Source organism: Macrobrachium rosenbergii, chromosome 23 (genome assembly GCF_040412425.1).
Source record: "Macrobrachium rosenbergii isolate ZJJX-2024 chromosome 23, ASM4041242v1, whole genome shotgun sequence".
NCBI lineage: Eukaryota > Metazoa > Arthropoda > Malacostraca > Decapoda > Palaemonidae > Macrobrachium > Macrobrachium rosenbergii.
In genome coordinates this window covers 55,370,087-55,390,086 of record NC_089763.1, presented here as the reverse complement: position 1 = coordinate 55,390,086, position 20,000 = coordinate 55,370,087, and the positions used below count along the sequence as shown (strand labels likewise).

Sequence of the window (20,000 nt, the reverse complement as noted above, 5' to 3'; positions counted from 1 at the left end):
AACGTGACATTAGTCAAGAGTGGGTCGTACCAGTTATGATGAAAAGGTTTCATTCCTCACAATGCAAAAATAATCAGCTTATTCACGTGTTGCAGTTGATAAGGAGAAAGGCAGTCAGTCAGTCAAAAGCCTGAAATCATGTCAAATGTGAATGGAATACATGTATGCCTATTCGTTGAAAGAAAAATTGCCAAGGAAAAATACAAAGGAGGAATGAATACAAGCCTGTAAAACAAGGTAGCCATTGAAAAGGCGGTACCTTATAAAAACGTACCGTCAAATCAATGTTTGTCACGGCATCGTGCTTTCCAAATAATTCATGCTCTTCTGAGCTTCTGTTTTAGAGTCCTTATTAATATGTGAAGGAAATGCTGTTCAGACAATTCACAAAGACATCTGAAACCTTGCCAACTTAGAGGCCACAGTAACGACTTCTGATAAAATTATCAATATCACAGAGTGACATTAACATTAAAGCTCACACATCATTAGAAGTAATTAACACTCAATTGGCTTGTAGACAAATATTAACTTGTAGTTTATTCAAAATAGCTGTTAAGGAGAAATAAAATAAGGGTGTGTATTCTTAGATACACGCGATTTCTTGTGTATATCACGTAAACCACGTATTTTGAATAATTAATCTACCTTTCCTTAATGCCTCCCTTAATTCTAGCTTTCGTGAAGCCTGCGGAGCGTTTCTTATTTCAGATTCCAAGCAACTACTCCAGCAGTTTGCTGCTATTCAAAAATATTTGCACAATTTGCTCAACGCTTAATTTTAAATATTTACAGAACAGGTAAATATTTACATAGGAGATGCTTCTCACAGTAATATACTCGTACATGTAAAGTAAAAGAAATGCATAGCTGAGAGAGAGAACGCCGAGGGCACAGCTTCCACTTGTAATCACATGCGTATCAATCACAATTACACAGTTTAAAGCTTAAGAAAACAATAAGGATCATTAACACATCGATCAAATCATAGCTTCAACTCTTGCAATGGAAGAACTATAATGAGACAACATTCAAGAACTTGATTTCTTGGACGATTCTCCAAGTTACAATGCTAATTAGGGTTTTGCTATGCAATGAATGCTACGAGAATTCGTGCATATGATGACAGGACCTAATGGATTACTGTGCTGTTTGATGTTTTGCCGAGTTCACATGCAACTACATAAATAATGAATGTGCCGAGACCACGGAACGTTTACGTATTCATGAAGAATTCTGCTATGAACTTTGGGAAAAATAGTAACTATGATTACACCTTTTCACATGAAATAATAAAATCTGCAACGATACCACGATACGAAAAACCCTAAAATTGAGAAAAAATTATTCGGTTGAGGAAACAATATGATCAATACCTAATCGCCTTGTTGTATTCGATACCGAATTGCAGTGATCAGTTACTAAGCTGTGACCCTTCCACAAGACCAGGTGCCACCCCTCTCTCTCTCTCTCTCTCTCTCTCTCTCTCTCTCTCTCTCTCTCTCTCTCTCTCTGCTTACCTACTTGCAAGGCAGACTAGAAGGCAAGTTAATCAACGAAGATGATTGTACAAATATTTACTGTTTGCAACGGACAAAAAATCGATTTACTAGTTGAGAAATTACTGATGATGAATATGATATCCACAACATGTATTGTGAATACATGTAAGACTTCATTTTTAAGAGGTGAAATAAAATCGAAATTTGATCATCACCAAGTCAGAAAGACTTACAGAAGCCGTGAGATTTCGCTAGATGCACATTTAACAAAAAAAAAAAAAAAAAAAGTTACCGCCCATTTTAGAGCTAAGAAAGAGTTGCTCATCTTGAAACAGAAATCTACAGGAGAAAAAAAATGATGGTCTGTTGTAGGATAAAGAAATAAAAAGCCATGCAACTTCTTTAAGTTTACTTACGTCGTACTCAAAGTAACACGTAATCATTTCTAAAACATTGGGTTTTATCATAAACAATTGTGGACACTTTTATGAAACTCAGGCGTGTCAAAAGAAACTATTTAAGGAATAAATACAGATGATAACTAGCAATTAATCTTAGAAATCACATTTTGCAACAAAATCAAAATAATTAATCTTTGTAGTGATATTATCGTGCCTACACAGAAGATCCAGTTTTCTTGAGCTGCTACGAAATTACGACCAAGAAAACGACGATTGCCAAAAGATAAAAAATTGCTCTACTGTACTATCAACACCAATAAACGCGTTGGCTCATTCTCTTCAAGCTTCCAGATAGATAAGGTCATGATTCATTTGCCTGTTATTCCGTGACTTGGTGGCGACAACAGTCTTAAAAGACTATAGACATTTTTAAACACACACACACTATATACTGTATATATATATATATATATATATATATATATATATATATATATATATATATATATATATATATATATGTGTGTGTGTGTGTGTGTGTGTGTGTGTGTGTGTGTGTGTTGTGTGTGTATGTATTGTTAAGATTCCATACATTATACTTAGGCATAAGAACGGATCACTTTTTTTTCATATAGAGTACTTATTCCACTGCTTGTCAAACAAACCTACTAACCCCCAAAAGCACACACGTGGGGGAGAAAGAAAAGAAATTCCAGTCTTTGCTATAATTGTCGCTCTGTAGAGTAACGCTTCTTAATGGAGAAGTGTCTCAGTTATGTATGGGATATAATTCCCGTCTCTATGCAGACGTTCTCCGTTTTGACTGGCTCAAAATCTAATCAGTAGACTTCCGCATTAATCATAACCTGGCTCTGATTTCACCTTTCAACTGACTCTGGGAAGTAAAAAGTTCTCATTCTGGGTCTTCCCTAAACATTCTTCTCCCGGATGTGGCTCTGTTGGACAACTGCCGACGCCTCTTTCTAGGTCACGCACCACGAGCAGGGCTTCGCTTTCCTGTTGGTATTTGGGAGAGTTTGGTGATCTCAGTCACAGATTTTCACCATTCCACTCTCTCGACAATCTCTTCGCTTCTCAGTTCTTAACCTTCATGGGCTGCTAGAGCCTTGAGAAGTGTTTTTTTTTTTTTTTCTTTACAAAAGATAGGTATCTGTTACTTCCCAAAATGGCCAGTTGTACTGAATTTATTTTTGGTCAATATAGAGATACGCTTCTTTGTGTCTGCCCCTGTTTTACTTGTATGACAAGGGGGTGTATGAAATCACTTAACTTCTGATGAAATAGCAATCATTAATATAAATAGAGACCAAGATGATGTTCGTTGACCTATAATCAGCCAATAGCATATCTGCAGTTAAATGACAATTTTTATGAAACCTAACTTTCTTGTGAGCAGTAGTAACCAGGTGCAGAGATTAATAAACCACTGGAACGAAAAAAAAAAAACTTGAAAATATGCACATCGAGTTTAATACCACTAACAGGTAACAGCAATGAAGACTCATGCCTACTGCTTTATAAAAACAGTCAAATTCTTGTCCAGCTGCAGTGAAGTTAAGGGTGGGAAGCTGGTGGTAATCATGGGCTGTCGCCCACATTTCACGTATCGAGACCCCTGAATACATTCTCGCAATTTAAAGACCCAAAAATTACAAGGTACTATTCACAATTTACGAGATCAAAATTTGTATTATTCGTATTACGTCATACAACAAGCATTATGCGACTGGTCTGGGAATTAAAATTAAAGCATTTTTGAGGACACGTCATTCTTATTAACTAGTTTCCAGTAATCAAAGAAAAGCAAAATAGTTTACTATAACAACTATCACGAAGCTTGTCAAGCATTAAATGGAGCGGAGGTGGTCATAACGTAGCATATTACTGGGGAAAATAAAAGTGGTGGTGGAGAAAAGGAAAAGAAGTAAAGAGTGAAGAAAAGGAGTAAATCTGACGATATCTTTGCGAGCGAGGGTCCGTCGTCTACGGGATGACCTGGCAACTTGGCAATTGGCTCATTTTTCGTGCGGTCTGAAAATGTTCGAGTCTCTACTCCGGCACCTCGGAGGCCGAGTTCAAGAGGGTTAATTCTGCACGACTTGTACGCCGTTTATGCAAAAAAGTACTCCTCTTGAATATACAAGGCGAAGAAAGTGTACAATAAAGTTCTTGATGACGGTACGAAACGATGAACACCCAACAAAAAATATGAAAAGAAAAAAAAATATGAACATAAAAACAGTGAACAAGAAGTGGAAAGGTTACGCTTCAGGACGCTTCGCATCATTAATGGATAAGAGGTAACCCCGTTAAGGTAACCTCTGCACGAAATGGGATATGCTCAGGATAAGAGAAAAGAAGACAAAAACAAACTGTGTGTTGTGGGAGGAGACAAGACAAGGAGAGAGAACACAAGACGCAGACATTCTGCGCCCTTCTCTCATTCTCTGTGTGCGCGTGTCGTCTGTTCGCATACACACATACCTACATACATACATTCATGTGTGTGTGTATTTATGTAGTATCCAAACAAACTGAAAATAAACGTAATTTTTTTATCGTCTTCTAAGTGTTAATAAAAAGTTGCAAGAATTGCCTATTTATATCACAATAAGCGTTCATAATATTTAAACGTTGCAATATATTAAGAAGTCTTGTTTAATGTAGTTATACGCCATGATCAACCGGTATATACAATATCTTCATGATCTTCGAAGATGTGTGTTCTTTCATTATGGACGCTACGACGTAAAGCTCGTTTACTCTCTCTCTCTCTCTCTCTCTCTCTCTCTCTCTCTCTCTCTCTCTCTCTCTCTTCGGTAGACCTAACAAGAGCGAGAATAAAAATGAAGCAAGGGAAGAATGGAGCCGGGAGTACCCCAATCTTTGCCCTCCCTCCAACAGACCCCACTTCACCTCCATCTATTCCTGCCTACATGCCCTGCCGTACCCTCCCCCGTCTTTACGAAGCATGACATGCCCCAGTCTCATCCTCCTTCCTCGAGCACACGATGAAGATCGCCAGCTTTTGTGGTTTCACCCATAACAACTTTTGCGGAGTTCTTCCACACGCGCGCGCGCGCGCGACACACACACACACACACACACACACACACACACACATTCACTCACCCATTGCGAGGAATCGATTCTAATCGTTGAGCGCCCTCGGGCGTTCTTGCCTTTCGTCATCAAAAGGATATCACTGACGATAAAGCACAAAATACATCATACCCTGAAGGGGGGTTATCACCACATGGTTCTTGCATACAGATGAGAATGCAAATTGAAAATTAGCTCACAAGTAGGCTACAAGGAAGAAAAGGCTAGTAACACTCCCCACCCCACCCCCACCCCAATCTCCAATTCCCACTCTCTCAAACCCCCGTTGGAGCCTGCCCCGCCCACAAGCCGGATTTGAATTTCGCGCCTGACCTGCCCTGACCTCTGATGGCCGGTGCATAAATTACACACACCGTGGTCGACGACCAGTCTGGCGGGAAACACTAAAGAGATGGGTTAGGCAGATCCTGTTCGGCTTTGATGGATCCCAATGGTTCTTCAGAGTTAACTGTTTCAATAAACAATGAGAGAAGAGTCGGTGTCTTTTACAAGTGACTGATCAAATTCTACCTTGCCTCTATTGTGCAGTACAACTTTACATTTACTTTTCAAGTGCATCTACACACAAAAACACAAACACACACACATATGTATGTATGTATATATATATATATATATATATATATATATATATATATATATATATATATATATATATATATATATATATAATCATCAATAAACAATGAAGAAAATGAAATATAATTACATGTAATAAGGAAACAATTTGATAATATACATACATAAATGCATATACAGTATATATATATATATATATATATATATATATATATATATATATATATATATATAATAATAATAATAATAATAATAATAATAATAATAATAATAATAAAAAATTAGAACCAGATAACTTACACGGCCAAACAACGAAATGGGAGTCTAACTGAAGATGAGAAATTACAAATAATTGTACGTGAAAGAAAATGATTAAACTATCTTGCAATGTCCATTGTGTTCGCTTGTGCGTGTGTGTGTGTGTGTGTGTGTGTGTGTGTGTGTGTGAGAGAGAGAGAGAGAGAGAGAGAGAGAGAGAGAGAGAGAGAGAGAGAGAGAGAAATGTACCAACTTTAAAAATGGCAAAATTGTTTCAAACATTATTGCACCTGCACAAGGTAATGCTGCTAGCTCCAGAAAGTAAAATGTTATTTCCGTTGGCATTTCCATATCTCCGCATTCTTCAAAAGTTATTATGATAATGGCTGGCATATTCTCGTATCAAATTATGCGATTCATAATGGAATTCTGACTAGTGGTTCCGTGTTTCTAGCTTTCATTAATTTCAGAGACGGTTGCAGTTTTACCTTGTGGAATTGCCACTCTGAGATGCAGCTCTGAGGCAGCAATTTCACATCACCTTTCAGTGGCAGATGTTTTTGCACAACTGTTCTGGGACAGGAAAGGGCATACACAGTCCGCATTTCAGTGTCTCTCTCGGTAGTGAACATTAAGACAGATGTGAGTAAAACAACAGTAGATATCTTTAACAAAACAGGATCTCCAAACATTCTTGCGTGGGTTAACGAAGATGAGAAAGGAGTTAGAACTCACTTGCTCTTTTAGCAGTAAAAGAAAACTCTTTGAAAGCACGTTATTGAAACTATAGCACTTGACTGAATATTTTTCTATTTGGTTAGTCATCATCTTGCTTTTGTGTGTCATGTTTAAGCAAGAATATTTGTCTTAGTTCTTACTAAAAACAAGTAATATAATCAATACTACATATCAATAAAAACAACATTCTGGAAAATATTTCCTGTCCCAACAATTGAGAAATTTAATTTGTTAAAAGCAAATCTTATGAGCATTTATCCCAACCAGTAAATAAGCGATTATACTGTACAGTGCATATCGGAATGGAATGGAATAACAAATTCAGGCCAAAGGCCAAGTGCTGGGACCTATGAGGTCATTCAGCGCTTAAAGGGAAATTGAGATTAATGGGTTTTAAAGGTGTAACAGGAGAAAAACCTCACAGTTACACTATGACGGAAGAACAAAAATATGAACGGAGGTACAGTAAAAGGAATGGAAGGGGTTGCAGCTAGGGGCGAAGGGACTTGACTGATCTGCAATTTTTCCTCTACACCAACATACAAGCCAAATTTCACCCTAATCCAGTAAGTCATCGAGCAATTTAGGTTCATTTTTTATAATACTTTAAAATAAAAACTATACAAATACCTGCACTCATTTCACCCTAAAAATTTTGTCATGCAACACTGATGACTGATTAAGTGATCTATCGTTGTTTATCAGTAAACAAAGCCAGTTTCCGGATTTCAATACGGCGTGATATTCTGAAGCTTACATTCTCGTCCATGAACTACGACTATAGCATTTCTTACTGACAGGGCTGAACCCAAAATATTAGCCTAATGTACAGTACTGTCCACAATTCTCTATTTCCATTTTCTTTCCGTTCTAAGTAGGCACAACAATTACTTGAAAGGCCATAACAATTCACTGTTCTCCAGCAGGGTGAGACGGCTGTTCATCCTCTTTGGCAGCCAGGTAACACCAAAGTGTCACATTAATATTAGGGGAAGACTAGCTGATTGCTAAATCTTGCAAACTAGGCTTCTCTTTCTCCCGATTTCTGTAACACCGCCACATTCAACCGATGAATCTGCTGCTTTCTTTAGAGTTAGCCTCTACCACCAAATTTTTCTTATGCTCAAGACCATCCAGTTATCTAAGGCCTTCAAATAAAAATCCTCCAAATGACAATTATAAATTCTCATCTATATTAAATACATGAATATCTAAAGGATGATAAAACATCTGAATACAAGTCAGATGAACTGAGCAGAATGCACAACTTAAAATATTAAACATTTTACCGATTTGTATACATCTACATTCTAATGTCAGGACAAAACGATAATGTAAGCTTCCACTATGGCATGACATTCTACAATTTTATGTTCGTCATTTCTTGACATTGTGGCCTACCTAGATAGTAAACAATAAATCTGGGTCAAGGTACACTGTATACATAACCGTTATATAAATATAAATATAAACATATATATATATATATATATATATATATATATATATATATATATATATATATATATATATATATATATATATATATATATATATATATATATGTGTATGTGTGTGTGTGTGTGTGTGTGTGTGTGTGTGTGTTTGTGTGTATATATAGATATACAGATATATAGATTATATATATATATATAGATATATAGATTATATATATATATATATATATATATATATATATATATATATATATATAATATATATATATACATATATATATATATATATATATATATATATATATATATATATATATATATATATATATGCAAATCACTCACTATTTACCTTCACATGATATGGTCCCAAAGGTTGGTAAACTCCTCTTCATTAAGTATTTTAGCACGTCTTTCATTGTCTGCAACCTTCTATAGTATCGTAATTAATTAACTACACAGAGGAACAATAACAGAAACAGACAGAAAGACTTTCTCCTCTACTGCAAACTGCCATAGTTGAATAACCACCGAGTACCTAGCTGACTGCAAATGAAAGAAACGCATATGAAACCAGAACAAAGACATTTCCCTGGGATCGAAACAAAGGACTGAGGTCTCATTAGCAGGGCCTGTGGCTCGATCCAGGATTGCAAGCCAACAGTTGACCTAACTATAAAATGGCAGGTTGCTAACAACCACATCCCAAGAAATTTCCTGTGAATCGGAAGGATAGACTTTTCTGCCCGTCACTCGAGCTAAAAGGGCAAAAAGTGTATAGAGAGGTAAGCAGCAACGAGTTGCTGTTGATGGGATCTTTAGCGAACCATGATCTATGTGTCAAGAGTTCCGCAAGGTATAGTGTTCTTGGTACGCTGTTATTTTCAGTGTATATAAGTGATACGGTTGTTGGCCTGGAACTTAAGATTGTTCAGTATGCCAATGATGCAACACTTGCGGGTGTAGTAAAGTCTCCACTTATGAGAAATGAAGCTGTCCTTAGTCTCAATTGTGACAAGGTGCAGATTAATGAATGGTGTAGTCGGTGGGGTATAAGACTGAACTCCAGTAAAACGAAAACACTATTCATTAATAGATCTCTTACTGACTTCCCACCCCATCCTCCACTTCAAGTGAATGTGACTCTACTGAATGAGTCTGGAGCTTTAACTATTCTTGATGTAACTTTTGACTCACATCTTACTTTTGAGGAACATCTAATGAAAGTGTCTGTAAATGCCACACGTACGTTAGTTAGTGTACGTAAGACCTCATGTAATTATAAGTGATAAAATCAATGCAACCTGTTTTAGGTCATTTGTCCTTAATTTACTAGAATACTGTTCTCCGGTGTGGATGTCTGCTTCTGCCTGAGATTTATCTCCTTTAGATAGAGGGTTCATGGTGGTAGGGTTCCTTAAAAGTAGCAGTTATGACTTGGACCACCGACGGATGGTCTCTTGTTTGTCAATTTTTCATATGCTGTATTTCAACAGAGATCTTTCACATTTACCATTGATCCATGATCCTCTTCTGCCGAGAGTGACCAGATTTGCTGATCAGCAGCACCCGAGGTCTAGAGAATACAAGGTCTACCCATCCACTACCCATAATAAGACCTTTTCCGCGCAGCTTAGGTCGTGACGTCAGCTCTTCCCGCCTTTGGCAGCCCCCAAATCCCTTTGGCATGGCCTTAAGCAGCAAGAGTAAACATGCTGACCATTTGTTTACAAACACATGCAGTGTGTGGAGAACAACAAGAAATACTTCCGTGTTATTTTCCAATTTTAAATCATAAATTTAAAAATATTAGTTCCGATTTCCTCAGTGACTATAAAGATGCCTAGAGTTTATGCTGTGTATGGATGTTTTTCAAGTCTAGACAAAGGCGAAAATAGCACAGGATCCAGTTGATTATGATAAAGCCATACTGTGCAGTTTGCATTTCGAAGATAGTGCTTATGAGAGAAACCTGATGTATAAGTTACTGGATCAACCAGCTCCCAAAGCTCTGAGAAGGAAGCTTAAAAATGGAGAAATCCCAACAAAGTTCTCACCAGCAATTCAAGATAAGCTGTAGCTGTTTATATATCTGTATCTATATTTATCTATCTATCTATCTATCTATCTATCTATCTGTATATGTATATATATATATATATACATATATATATATATATATATATATATATATATATATATATATATATATATATGTGTGTGTGTGTGTGTGTGTGTGTGTGTGTGTTTTGTGTGTGCAAAAAATTAAACATGCATCGTATTACCATAAATGATCATTCAAAAATGATATGCAGCACAAACGTATATGTGCGTATACTGTCTGGCGCAACTTCTGGAACCAATTCATTGAAGTGTATTTCTCTCCTCAGATGCTTTTCCATCCGTTTCAAGAGAAATAAGAGCTATTAAACGAGGACAGAAAAGACTTGTGAAAGAAATTCTTGGTCCTACACCAGAGACATCAAGTGAAAATCTTTCACAAGAGGAGGAAGCAAGGCAGACAGCAAATCAACTGCAATCAAAATTGGAAGGTATGACGAAGCAGAGGAGTGATATTAAGACAATGTTAGAGAAAAAAAAAATTGAGTTCGATGAAGAAAGAAAAAAATGGGAGAATGAAAGACAACATATGAGAAAATTCAAGGTAAGGCTAGAAGGTGAATTAGCAAAGTTACAGTGCGAATTAGTTAACCTGGAGAAGGAGAACAATGCATTGTCACAGAAGCTGATTAATGCAGAAAAGTAATCTTAGGAAATACTTTTTAGTGTCACAAGTAGAGTTTATTTTAAAATGAATGCCTTTTAGATACTGGGCAGAAGAGGATATTAGCAGAGCGCTCGCCTTGAGGAGTTTAAGCCCAAAAACTTATAAATATCTAAGAGAATAATGCCACTTCCCTTTTCCATCTATTTCAACCTTAAATCTCTGGTTAAACCAAGTTAACGTAGAACCAGGGGCGCTGCAGTCAGTAATTAGTCTCTTAAAATATAAAGCTCAGTCAATGAGACAACGTGACCATGTTTGTGTCCTCGCATTCGATGAATACAGTACTGCTAAAGAGTGGACTTGCGATAAGGGAGCTGATGTTCATTATGAACCAAAAAAGTAGAGTTCAGTGTGTGATGGCAAGAGGTTTGATGAGAGAATGGAAGAAAATCATGTACTATAATTTTGATACTAACCTGAGTAGAGACACACTCTTTGACTTGATCCTGAGATTAGAGTCAGCTGAATTTCCAGTGGTGGCCATCGTAAATGTAAGACTGTGGAACACAATATGCAAAAGTGTTGATAAATCACGTTTTCAAAATCCAGTGTGCCAAGATCTTATGATACATACTTTTGCTGATGCTCCACATCTTATAAAGCTTATAAGATTTATTTTGTCCAGTGGAAATTGTGTCAGTAATAAATCTATTCGTGAAATAATAAGAAGTGATAATGATTTAAAAGCAACCCATAACTTCTGATCAGGCATATAGATCTCCATGGTCTACAACGCATGAACGTTAACTAGCTGCCCAACTCCTGTCTAAATCTCTGGAATACTTGGAAAAAAGGGATTGCTTGAGGATAAAGATTGGGAGGGTACAAGCAAATTCATTTCTCTAGTTGACAAATTTTTTACTTATTTAATTCTCGAGTTCCACATGACAGACAACCCTCCAGGACTGCTCATGGGCTTGATTTAATATCTCAAAATAAAGTAATAGATGAAGAAACTGAGGTATTTTCATCAGTGAAAGTGTCTGGGAGCAAAGGACGTTTTCGTTGTCAATGGGGATGGATAATATCCTGCATTTCTTTGCCTAGGTTGTTTGAAATGGTGAAGTCGATATATAATATCTCATACATAATGACTCGCAGATTAAATCAAGATGGACTAGAGCATTTTTTTTTTTGTTTGCTTGTTTGCGGCAAATGGGAGGATGTTATCAGCACCCATCAACAGTTGCCGTCAAATGTAGTGTAAGATCTCATCAATAGGAAAAGGCAGTTTACTGAAAGGGTCAGAACACAATGTAGAAGAAAATGGCACTTGGGATAATATGTCATCTAGTTCATTTTCGCGTATCCCTGATAATGAAGCTACATTTTCAGAAAAAGATGGTAACTCTCTACAGCAGGAACTAACAACCTCTGCAATGCTCTTTTATTTGCCAGATGATAAATACGAATCATCAAAACAAAATATTGAAAATGGTCCGGCTGTGGAAATTAGTGAAATGGAAAAGTTACGGAAGAAGGTTTACTTTATTTTGGTGGCTTTATTCCTCACAAGTTTCCACAGTACAACTTTCTTGCATCAAAAGTGTCAGCTGGTGATGGTTCTTGGATTGATGCCATAAGCAGAGACGAAGGATTTTCTAAGGAAACTGAAAGTGATGGAAAAACTTTTCAAATGTCACCTCGGGGACAAGTCTTTAAAACCAGGCAAAGGGGCTATGGGATGATTATCTTCCTACATTGCAAAGTTGGTTTCGCTTCCTAATGAGATAATTTCAGATTTTCTTCGTTGTAGGACGTTTTTTAGGATGCGAAATCTCAACAGGACCATCACTTCTACTACAAAATTAAACAGAAAGCAGAAAAAACTAAGAAGTTATATACTGTGCATGTTTACTCTAGTTATAGATATTTATCATATTTACTGATTTTTACCAATACATTAATGTAACGTGTTTGTATAGAAAGGCGTTCAGGATTATCATTTTGTAAATATTAATCGCAAAGGTATGTAATAAGTTTCATTTCTCCTTCTTATTGTTTATACAATTTTAAGAGTAAATTAATGTAGTTCTTTGTATAAAATTACATAGATGAATCCCCTTTTGTAATAAAATTAATCTTAAAGGTATGTATGTATGTATGTATGTATGTATGTATGTATGTATGTATGTATGTATGTATGTATGTATGTATGTATGTATGTATGTATGTATTATTATTATTATTATTATTATTATTATTATTATTATTATTATTATTATTATTATTATTATTATTATTCTTTATTGCATTTTTAAATTTTATATTTCTTAAGTTCCAATTCCTGATATTTGGTATACCTACTAAGTGCTTCATTTATCCTTTAGGTTGTAACTATTATTTCATTTGTTGGCTGACATACAGTTTTCTCCTTGGACATTACAGAAAAGTAAATGATTTACAGCTTTTTCTGTTGCTGGCTGACATAGAATTTATTCATTTGATATAATTTAAACCAGCAAATTACTTATTACCCCAAAATATTTAACAGCAAAACGGAAATAAACCGCAAATAATAGTGAATCGTTAAGCGTAATCAGAGCCCGAGCGGGCAGAGATGACGTCACGCACTTGACTGGCCCATGGCAAATCCCAGCGCTACCTGCGCATGGGTAGAGGCGGCTAGACCCTGTATTCTCTAGACCTTGGCAGCACCAATATCCAGCAAAATGTGTCTCGCTGTCGAACTTCCCAGTTCTAGAGGTCCTTTATTCCACACACCGTTGGACTGTGGAACAGTCTTCCTTAAGATGTCATGCAACTGGAACCTCAAAAGTTCAAGGGAAGATGGAATGCATTACTACCCTAAAACAACTCTTGTATTTCGATAATTTACTTACTTTTTATTTATTTATTTATTTATTAATCTGTTAATATTTTTTCTTTCTAATAACTGATCTCTTCTTTCTGCACTTCCCTATTACCTCCTGTTACTTCTTTCAAATGAACGCCATATTCTTTGGAAGCTTATTTCAAGTCAATGGCTCCTGTCGTTCCAAATGAAAAGGGTCCTTATTCTCAATAATAATAATAATAATAATAATAATAATAATAATAATAATAACTTAAAAAATATATTTGAATAAAAAGAACATGTCCATGTATTTCCAGTTGTACATAAAGTACTTATACGTAGTGCAATTACGGTCACGAAATGTAAAATTCGTCTCTTGTCTATAACGACTATTCACAATGATGCCTGTAACGAAAAATAAAATTCGACTCTCTTGTATGAAGAACGTTCACAGTAATGCCTAGGTTAACGAAGCGTTCCAAACTTGATTTCAATATCCACTTTTTATTACCACAAGCGTGACGAGCGAGTGAGCTCAATTGTAAATGCAATATGATATAGAATTCATATTTTCAGAGAAAATGATTTTATATATTCTCTTTTCTGTTACTAGAAATACAGAACGATACAAATAATTAATTCCTGTATATGCAAATCAGTAATACTGCAAAACACACACACACACACACACACACACACACACACACACACACACACACACATATACATATACATATACATATACATATATATATACATATATATATATATATATATATATATATATATATATATATACATATACATATATTTATATATATATATATATATATATATATATATATATATATATATATATATATATATATATATATATATATATATATATATATATATATATATATATATATATATATATATATATATATATATATATATTACAATGGGACAAGGGAAACGTCTCTTGGCAATTTCACAAAGCTTTATTGGCAACGTTTCAGGGCCAAGCCCCATTATCGCACCTGTAAAAAGACGAATATATATAAAAAACAATAAAAAGACTCATCCTAAAACCATCAATATACATTTATAATAAAATCTACAAAACATAAAAATGCTAAGAAAACTGCCATCTCAAGCAAAGGGAAGAAGCCGGGTGACTAGAAAAGGAAGCGAAAGGTCCCGATTGAGTAAGGTTACGCCAAGTAAAGAGGGGTAGCGGCAGTTTGGTTGTTTAGTTTGGGTACTACTGTTTTTATGAAAAGCGATTCATACATACAGCAAGCTGTTGAGGGGAAGACGCCCTTGTAAGAATTTTAAAAGTTTAAAATCAATATTAAACTTGCATTTCTTTGCATGTTCCTGAATACTCGAGAATTATGGAGATGACGACTGGATGCCTGTTCTTAGCATTTTTATGTTTTGTGGATTTTATTATAAATGTATATTGATGGTTTTAGGATGAGTCTTTTTATTATATTTTACATATATCCGTCTTTTTACAGCAGTGATAATGGGGCTTGGCCCCGAAACCAGGGGCGTCATTTAGTGAGGGCTGGGTGGGCAACTGCCCCCCAAGACTCAAGTTCCCTCCCCGCCCAGCGTCATCTTGTCCCCCCCCCCTCACCCCCGCAAGCTCGAGGAAGTAACAGCAGCTGGTTTTCCATTATTCCTACCGAAATTCAAATGTGTCATCACATTAAGTTATATCTATCTATCTATCTATCTATCTGTCTGTCTGTCTATCTGTTTATCTCTCTATTTATCTATCCTGATCCTTGTCTGTCTACTAGCTACCACTGATGATGAGATAGATAAACAGTAGTGGGAGTATATAATTTTTGCTGAAACACCTTGCTCATGTGGCTTCAAAAAGCACATAAAATAGCTCAAAATCAAAAATCCCGCAGCTGATTACGCTCGCTTCGCTCGCCAAACCGTCTTTGCACCCCCAACAAAAATCTGAAATGACGCCCCTGCCCGAAACGGCGCCAATAAAGCTTTGTGAAATTGCCACAAGAGGTCTCCTTTGTCTCCTTGTAATGAATATATCGCCCATGACTGTTGCTCTCCGCTGATATTATATATATATATATATATATATATATATATATATATATATATATATATATATATATATATATATATATATATAATCCATATATATATATATATATATATAAAGGGTGTTTCAAATTAGATCACCCCCTCTACAGCATAAACTAAAATTGATATGGACAAAAACAAATGTAATTCAGAACAGGTATTTATTTAAGTTTCTCTCTGAGTATTTAATATTTTGTGTGCCCTACGTCTGCCTGTACCACAGCCTGCAATCTTGAGGGGTATGATTTCAGCAAATCGCAAAAAAGCTGAGACTCAAACTCCATTTCCCTGAGCACTTCGGTCACCTCTCTTTGCAGGCCGTTGAGGCTTGGCATACCATCATAGTTCACTGCGCGTGCTTCAGCACGATCCTGTAAGATACTACCAATGTTTTCACACACATTAAGGTTAGGGGAGCTACCTGGAAATCCACTTTACGAGAAGAAATCGATACCACTGTTTTGAAGCAGCTCCTGTGTCTGAAGAGCCTTGAAACATGGTGCCTTATCATGCAAAAATGTGACTTCTTCAACAGATAACACATTTTCAGGATCACTGAGGAAAGCAAATACTCCACCAGTAAGCACAGTTTCTCTGAAGTATTCGCCATTCCATGACTGTCTTTTTTCTTTGATGACCCACATTAACCATTTGGCTGTGAAACAGAGAAAAAATCCCAAACATTCAGGAAATTTCACAACTTGGTGATAGCGCACGTCATCGCTGATATCATCCAACTTTGCAGCCCAAATAATGTCATTTTTATGATTTGGCTTCCTGACTGTGTAAATGAAGAATTCATCTGATGCAGCAACATGGAGAATGTCAGCTTCATCCCAATCTTTAAGAAATGAACCACAAAACCATGCACAGTCTTCTCTCTGTTGCTGAGTGATGTTGGGCTTGCTGATAACATGAAATGGCTTGATACCAGATTTTTCAACTCACGATATACAGCACTATAGCTTCTCTTCTTTCCCCTTTTTGTTCCTAGTTCAAGCGCCAATTTACGTAAAGACTTTCTTGGTCTACCAACTGCTTCAGCTATGATATCTTTTAACTCCTGAGAAAGGACTTCAGGCCTTCCAAGATTCTCACTCTTTTCGCGATGACAGTCAAATGGATTTTTGTTCCAGTTTCTTTTAACAAAGGATCCATCTCTTTTAATGTATTTAGCTATCCAGGAACGTGAAATGAAGGATGCCCCAGCATCCCTGGCCTCTCTGAAGGTTATAGCCCAGATTCGGTCAATCCATCTGATTTCCTCCGAGTTGTTAGCCATGGCTGTATCTAACTCTGTCACTCAGTCTGAAAATACAAGAAATGTAAAACGAAAAATAGCTTAACAGAAACTTAAAGTAATGTAGGCTACTTGGAGATAGGCTATAGCAGAAAACTTCATAACTTTCCATTTGTTCTGTGGAGGGGGAGGGGCTCTAATTTTGAAACACCTAGTACATACATACACACAAACACACACACACACACACACACACACACACACACACATATATATATATATATATATATATATATATATATATATATATATATATATATATATATATATATATATTCTGTATATATATGTTACAGTAAGATTGTGAAACCAGGGATTTCATGTAATTCCTGAAATTTTCAGTGAATTCATGAAATCACTAATTCACTTAGGAACATTTGATCCCCAAGGGGCTAGTACTAAACATGGCAAAACAGTATTCATCTACACTGTTTCGCAGTGGATCAAATGTGTTTCGTCGTGTTAAGTATCAGCTCCTCGGGTATCAAATGTGATCAAATGCACTTAGGGACATTCGATCCCCCAGGGAATAGTACTAGACATGGCAAAACAGTGTAGATGAATCACTGTTTTGCCGTGTTTAGTACTAGCCCCTCAGGGATCAAATGTCCCTAAGTGAATTGATTCTCAGGGATTTCGTGAAATCCCTGGTGTTACAGTTTACTGTAACATATATAAACTGTAACATTTATAAACTATATATATATATATATATATATATATATATATATATATATATATATATATATATATATATATATAAACATATAATATGTATACTGTATATATATATATATATATATATATATATATATATATATATATATATATATATATATGAAAAAACTACCATGCATGCTCTTTCTAGGAGTTGCGTTCCTCCTCATCAGTGAGCATCAGGTCCAGCGGGCCCAGCTGATAATACCTGGATTAGGGCACGGAGCTCAGAGTACGAGCACATGTTGCCTTGTGTGTTGACACTTCCCTTTGTAAAGGCTAACTTTTAGCTAATTAATCCTAAATCGTTCCTGCTACGCTAATAAATAGGTATAGTATCCAAATGCCTCCCAGTTCCAGACATGTTGAAGTGCTGAGAATCTCCCATTTTACTAAAGATAAACTGACAATAGGAAATTGGAACGTATGAACTCTGAATCAAACTAAAATAACAGAGCAAATAGAGTATGAACTAAAGAGAAAGGAACAGACATCGTAGCTGTTTGAGAATACTAGTGCAAAGGAAAGCGAAGAGAGAGATATTATGGGGTAATTTGTATATTTGCTCAGGAATAACAGATGGTATTGTTCAGTCTCAACACCCAATGCAGAAAAGACACCGACTAACTGGAATGCAGTAAGCAATAGAGTACATCTGGTAACGTATAAATCAAACACTGTAATTCGAATATTACAGAATTACATAAGAACTCACCAAAGATATAAAAGATGAATTTCATATCGAACTCCAGACTGTTATAGATGTTTTAAAAATGAAAATTGTTGTTGGAGATGAGAAAGTTGGTTAGAGCACTGAAGGTATGGAGATGTGTGGGCAAAGAAGGCCCGGGAGAGATGAAAAATTGGGATGCAATTTTTAGTTTTCGTGTTGCAGTGAAGCTGATAATTAGAGGTACTCTTTTACAGCAAAAGAATATTCACAAATACATATGGCTATCTCCAGCTGGCAGTCGTAGAAACCTAGTGGATAACCTAACCATTAATCTAGAGGTAAAAAAAAAAGACAGGAATTTTTGGAGATACAAAGGAACAGATATCGTCTGTCATCACCATCTCATCACTGATGAAATTAATTTCACCCAACAAAAACGTTGACAGAATATTCAGTTTTAATATAATAAAGACTCTTGAAGATAAGCATCGAGTGGTTTTCCAATTGAATAATGAAAAAGAACAGCGGTCCTATAAACCACAAGTGAGATGAGCAGAGTTGTGAAGATCAAATATTTGTGTTAAGACTTCTTATGCAGCAATGTATGGAATTCAAAAATCCCATTCTGATGGCTTTGGTTGATTACATGGAGGGATTTTCTAGCATTCATAGGCCAATGCTATGGGAGGTCTTGTATATCTATAGCATTCTTGTTAAATGTGTAAAATAAATTATTCTTGACAAGATGCAAAGTTGATGATTATGAGGTTTTGTCATATGAATTTGCAATAAATAAATAGTGGGGTGCTACAAGGTTGGAAATGTTATTCCATTCCTGTTGGTTTGCCCTCCTAAAAAATTTTACAATGAAAAATGTCAAAACATTGAAAAGAAGGGTTGGATTGGCATAATCACAGAAAGTCGAAGACTTTGAATATGCAGATGATACCGTTGTAATAAACAAAATACCACAGAATTTACAAAGTTTGTTTAAAAGAATACATAATACATATAGAGAGATGGGATTCAAAATGAATCAATGAAAAAGAGCAGAAATGAGGTCAAAGTATGCACAAAAGGATGAAATAAGACTATATTGAGAGAGGATAAATGAGGTTAAATCACTCAAAACTTTAAGAACAATGATACCCTGTGCATGTTCTCGGCTGAATAAGATTTGGAAATCAAATACAGTATAGACAAATTGCATCTGAAAGTAAAATTATACCTAAGCCAAGTATGATTTGTATTGCTATCTGGACATGAATCATTGTCTGACAATGGAAGACAAAGCACAGGGAAAGCATGACAAGGAGAATTTCATGGAGGCCCTTTGCATCACTTGGTGTTGGAGGCAATGAGGATGACGATACATGTATGTACCATGGACTCAAGATTGGAAGAGGTCAAGAATAAACTTGAATATTATTATTATTATTATTATTATTATTATTATTATTATTATTATTATTATTATTATTATTATTATTATTATTATTATTATCAAGTGGATAATTAGTATGTGAGGTCAGTAATTAAAAGG

At 35.7% G+C, this 20,000-nt stretch overlaps 1 protein-coding gene across 2 annotated transcripts in view; it reads right to left on the bottom strand.

The window, feature by feature from the left end:
• LOC136851638 (uncharacterized) overlaps positions 1-20,000 on the bottom strand; it is a 1,500,098-nt gene that overhangs the window by 629,836 nt on the left and 850,262 nt on the right. The gene's annotated exons all lie outside the window — the stretch shown is intronic.